This window comes from Carassius auratus, unplaced genomic scaffold (assembly GCF_003368295.1).
Source record: "Carassius auratus strain Wakin unplaced genomic scaffold, ASM336829v1 scaf_tig00214588, whole genome shotgun sequence".
Lineage (NCBI taxonomy): Eukaryota > Metazoa > Chordata > Actinopteri > Cypriniformes > Cyprinidae > Carassius > Carassius auratus.
The window spans coordinates 171,832-177,831 of record NW_020527725.1 but is presented as its reverse complement, the minus strand read 5'-3'; the positions used below and the strand labels follow the sequence as shown (position 1 = coordinate 177,831).

At 37.1% G+C, this 6,000-nt stretch overlaps 1 protein-coding gene across 1 annotated transcript in view; it reads left to right on the top strand.

Annotated features, from left to right (window-relative positions):
* Positions 1–445: 445 nt before the first annotated feature.
* The window catches only part of LOC113092433 (microtubule-associated tumor suppressor candidate 2-like), a 56,635-nt gene continuing 51,080 nt past the window's right edge, over positions 446–6,000 (top strand). Inside the window, 1 exon segment of the mRNA XM_026258024.1 lies at positions 446–528. The gene's annotated coding sequence lies outside the window, so the exon portion shown is untranslated.

The window sequence follows — 6,000 nt, the reverse complement described above, 5'->3', positions numbered from 1 at the left end:
TATCCTCAAAACTGGCATAATTCACAAAACAAACATCTCAACTTTCACCCACTAACAAAACATTTATGGCTTATTACCTGTGATTTTTGATTGACGCTTATTATTTTTCGATCCATGACCACATTGTTTGTTATTTAAAAAAAAAATAATTATTTGTTTTTCGGTTTTGTGCGTTAATATTTTACACGTGTTTTGACATTTTTGATTTATGCTTATTATTTTTGTATCTGTGACTACAATACATTTGGCTGGATTCTGATCCCATATTTGTCACTTGGTGACAGCGTTTGGCGCAACTGTGGTCTGATTGCAGTTCGCTGCACTGGCCGGCAGGGGGCAGAGTTAGCGGGTATCACACAGCACCTGCAGCATCCCTGATCAGAGAGAGAGAGAGAGGTGAGCATAAGAGAGATGCTTCACTCAAAGCATCGCGCCGAAGCGAGATCGTTCAGTCAGCGGGTCTGCTGTGGGAGAGAGAGGGCGGTGAGCGGGCTGAATGAGGGCGGACTAAACCTGAGGCTCTCTAAGGTGAGTGTTCATACACGGAATTATGGGCTTTTGTGACTTGTGGTGGAACATGTACGGCTGAGCTGATGCTATTTTGCTGTTCCAAGGCATTAAATAGACAAACATTAATAAAAAATGTGATGGCAGATTTCAGACTGACTTTTATTTTTTGCACTAACTTTTAAATATGTATTTTCATTATTGTATTTCCTATTATTTATAGACACATTTATAAATATTTGAAATATTGTAATAATCTACTAGATTTAGATATGCTGTGATTTTCCACATTAGTTGTGATGTAGCACATCTCCTATAGATAGATAGAGAACATGCATGCACAGACACGTTACTACTGTCAAGTGGCGTGATAAGAAAGTATAAACATCCCCTCAAAGCTCTAAACTCTATGTACATACATGCTTTAATATGATGAGATCAAGATGTAAACATCCCTCTAAATTGTCTAGATCTGGTCTTTGAAAGCCGCTGCTGTCTATGGGATGTATCAAAATAAGGCAGAGCCTCCGGCGCAGCTAAGAACTGACTTGCTTAGCCTGGAAATGAACTTGACTAGTGCATCCCAGCATCTGCTCCTATAGGAATAAATGTTTTTGCATAATGAAGTTTTACTTACAGAAACCCCTTAAAATAATTTGTATGTGCTTTTTTTTTTTTTTGTTTTTTTTTTGTTTTTTTTTTTTTTTTTTTGGCGGATAGAACAAAAATAGGAAGTAGAGGGAGGGAATGTGTGGAGAACCCTGTCAAGGTTACAGCATCACAAACACACATCTGATAAAAGCTGAAGTTTGTCTCGAGGGGTTAATAGACGTGTTGAACTGTGCAGGAGGTTTGATGTAAGGGACATGGGTGGAGAAGGATAATGAGGTGTTTTTATGAGTTATTCCAATTGCCGATTAGGCTTTGCCCCCCAAACAGAATTGTGATCCACTTGTCAGTCAATAGAGATGGACAGGAATCCATGTGAGAGTTCTAGTTGTCTGTTGAAATGGGAAGCTGGTGATTATTGACATTAAGCTTTGAGTCTAATCGTAAAAAGCTTGTGAGTGTGACCTGTCTGTTACCTCTGGAAAACGGCTCTGCTGGGATGTTTTTCCTGCCATCAATGTGAATCCTTCGCTCTACCTCTACAAATCCTCCGGTAGCACAGCAGAACATCTTTCCTGCCCTCTGGGTGTGGATCACAGATTTACAGTAGATCTAGCCCGCTGAGAACATCGCACTTTCCACACTTTATTACCTGTCCTAAATCCCCCTCTCCTGCAGAGAGGTCTAATAAAGTGCCCTGCTCTCTATCTCCTCGGGCCTGTCTTCATCTGGCAGCTCTCAGACGCACGGGAAGGCTCAGATCTTTCAACTGGATCAGTCTATCCTCCCCCTGCGCTACTATTTGGGTTTCTACCATGCATGGTTTTAATTTATTTAGTATAGTCAAACATGCATGATCTCAGCTGTGCTTTTGTCATGCAAAGTGAGTCAGGAAGCTGTAGTGTTGCTTTTTTGCCTGGGATTGATTTCTAAATGTGACCTACATGAGATGATGAATGTTCTTGAGTCTGAGAGGAAGTGGTGTGTGAAGCATTAGTACTTTATAAGTGTTTGTTCTGCTATCACCAGTTGTCTAGTTCCTCTTTAACAGTCCTCTAGCAACTCATTGTTCTTCATCCTCGCATGGTAGTTATTAAATTAGATGTTTTGACATGTATCTGTTTGTTCAGGCATAGATAAAATACATTTGCCAATATTTAGCTATTTAGGAATTTGCTGATTAGCAGAAATGTTAGCTTTTCTTTCTGTGAGTTCTACAGAAAAAAAAAAACTACCCACTGCTTTGTCAATTCATAGTGCACAGTTTTTGTAAATATGTCAAAGATGTAGTTTTACTGGTGGTGTATGTGTGAATATCATAGCTGGTTTAATTTAATTGCATTAGCCTAATTCGCATTAGCCTATGTCTTCATTAACCCTAAAAAATGTTTTGACCAAAAAACATAAAAAAATCTAGTCTAATAGAATTATTTTTTTTGTCAGTTTGTGTTAAAACATTAGCTGACCATAGGCTCTAACACAGTGTAATTAAATAAATAAATATGCTGAATAAATAAAACATTCAGAATGAAAATGAATGGGAGTCTATGACTTTATGCACTGCTGCAAAAATAAAGCTTAATAATCTTTAAATATATATACCAAACTTTGATAATAATTGTGGGATTTTATGTAATGTCCACTGTAATGAAGTTCCAAAGTTTATGTATTTGCTGTAATAGAAAAAGGTACGCATAAATAAGTCAATCTCTTAAGAAGTGCATGATTTTATTACTTCTATAGTTAAGTTTTTAAGTATCATTATCAGCCGTGGTTGGTTACTAATAAAGATAATTCTATTTAATGTGTAAGTGTAGCTTCAAAAGGAGTAGTAAGCCATACGGGTAGAAATCCTAAAATATTGTAAGACTTTTTCTAGTCAGATTACAAGGCCTGTAATGAAACATCAGCCAGTCACAGTCTTTTTCTGATGCTTAGCCTGTGCCTAAAGGTTTTTTGTGAATCAGGCCTGGCGATTAATGGTTAATAAGTCATTCTAACGTTAGTTATCTCATCAAACAACTACATACAGTGCTTACCAGTCATATGGAGGAAAGCATCATTGCCCATTCCTTGCCTCAAACAGGAGGCTTTATTATTTTAATTTCATGAAAAATGTAATGGTGTTGTTTTGTATTTTATGTAACTTAAAACTCTCAGTGTGGTTTGTAAACCAATTTGATGCATTGCGTTGCCTACAGCGAAACTGGCTCGCTTGACTCTATGAAAAATGACTCCTATGGAGTGTGCTCCCAGACACAACGCTCTCATTTGCATGTGATGTGTCATTAAGGATTGGAGATGAAATGCAAAAAAAAAAAAAAAAAATATTGAAAAGGGAGCGATTTGAAGAGCTTGGGACCTTCTCTGTTTCTCTCTGCAGAATCTCACCATGGCCTTTCATCTTTAAAAGCCTGGCAAGAACCGATGCGGGAAGCCGCTCTGTAATCTCCAAAACTGTCCTGATGAGTGGGCAGGACTGGAGCACTTACTCTTGAGTCTTTAAATCTGAGGTTTAGAATCACTTAAACATTCGAGTACACATTACACACAAAGGGGGACTCCTAAATTCAACTGTTTTCAACATTGATAATTAAATATAGCATAGCGCATAGACAAAATGTTTATTCTCAGTTGACTTGATTATGTGCTTATGTAGCACTCAGTTCTGTTCATTTAGGAGTATTATGACTGTGTATGTTGTTTTTGTGTTTAGACAGGTGCTTTGTGTATAATCTATAAGTCAAGAGTGCTTTGTTTGTCTGAGCCTTTTCATAGACGGATTCATGTATATTTGTCGTCTATGCAGAGTAAAGCCTGTCATTTCTCACTGAGGTTATTATTCATTGTCTGTTTGAAAGAAAATTGAGACTAGCCCATAAGTGCGGACTGAAAGCTTCCGGTATTTTCCCAGGGGCGCTTCGGTAATGGAAACCCTCGGCTCACCTCACTTCCTCTCTCCACAGTGACCTTGATAGCTCAGCTGCACGTCAAACCGTCAACCCAGCCGCTCACTATTTGCTTGTGCTACATCCATTCGACACGTTCTTCGAGCGCGGTGGGGAGAATGAACTTAGTCAGAGCTGGAAAATCTGTTTTATTATATAAAACAGCAGGTCAGTTCAGGGATGTGGAACATTTTTTTACCCCATGAGGAGCGAGATCCTCCTCGTTCACCTCGCAGTAGCATCACCCTATGGTTTCTTATGCCCTGAAGTATTTATAAGAATCCCACTCTTCCTCCCTCTCTCTCTTTCACACGATCACACCATCACGGAAGGCCTTAAATTAATAGTTATTGAAAAAAGTATTCATTTAAAATAAAAAAAGTAATTCATTATATTCTCACTGTCATGTCATTTTGAACCCATATTATACTATTTTTAGTGGGACAATTTTTTTTTTTTTTTTTTTTTATAATTCTTTGTAATAATATGTATATATATATATATATATATATATATATATATATATATATATATATATATATATATATATATATATATATATATATATACACAAACAAGTTTAAGGTAAGATTAAAAATAAAATATATATTTTTTTGACAATTAAGACATTTACAATGTTACAAATAGTTTTTATTTCAAATAAATGCTTCAAACATTTTATTAATCAAAGAATTAAAAAATAAATGTCACAGTTTCCAAAAAAATTGAGCAGTAAAAATAGTTTCCAACATAATAGGAAGAACCATTATTAAAAACTGAACACAACTAATAACTGATGATAACCGAACAACAAATCCGTATATTAAAATGATGAAGGCTAATGTGACACTGAAGAAAATACATTTAAATAGAACATTTTAATTTTAGTAATGTTACATTTTAAAGGGGGTGTGAAATTCTATTTCATGCATACTGAGTTTTTTACACTGCTAAAGAGTTGGATTCCCATGCTAAACATGGACAAAGTTTCAAAAATTAATTTGTACGTTTGAAGGAGTATTTTTGTTCCAAAAACATTCCTTCCGGTTTGTCACAAGTTTCGGAAAGTTTTTTCGAGTATGGCTCTGTGTGACGCTAGATGGAGCGGAATTTCCTTATATGGGTCCTGAGGCACTTCTGCTGGAAGAGCGCGCGCTCCCGTATAGCAGAGCACTGAGAGCACAACAGACATTCACTGATCAGAGCGAGAGCGTGGCGAAATGTCACAGAAGTGTGTTTTTGGTTGCCAGGGCAAGACAACCCTGCACAGATTACCAAAAAAAAAACAGCATTAAGGGACCAGTGGATGGAGTTTATTTTTACAGAGCATCAACGGAGTTGTGCAAGTGTGTGTGTTTGTTCCCTGCATTTCGAAGATACTTGTTTTACAAACAAGGCCCAGATTGACGCCGGATTTGCATATCGTTTATTTCTTAAGGATAATGCAGTCCCAACGAAAAAGGGTCACGATTGTGTGTTGGAACCGCATGCGGTGAATAAAACTACTTCAAATTTCTCTGTGTTGTTAACTTAGCTATCGGCGCATAAGCACATCAAGTAAACAACATGCGATGTTGTCATCAAACTGCACTTTCCACATGTACAGCTTAAAAAAAAAAAAAAAAAAAAAAGACGACATAAAGTGGAACTTAGTCATTTTCCAAAACCGCTAAGCAAATATATACAGTTTCAGTACATACCACATAGAGACGTCATTTGCTGATGCTGCTCTTGTTAAATTTCAGCCTCTGGATCTGTGTCACAGCTTCCAAACGCTCTCAACGCAAAAGCTTACTCGCGTTCGTGATTCTTTAGCTCCGCCCACACGTCACGCCTCCAGCCGGTCGTGTTTTTCCGGGAAAAATCGGTACAGACTATCTTTCTCTTATGAATATAATAAAACTAAAGACTTTTTGGAGTTATGAAGGATGCAGTA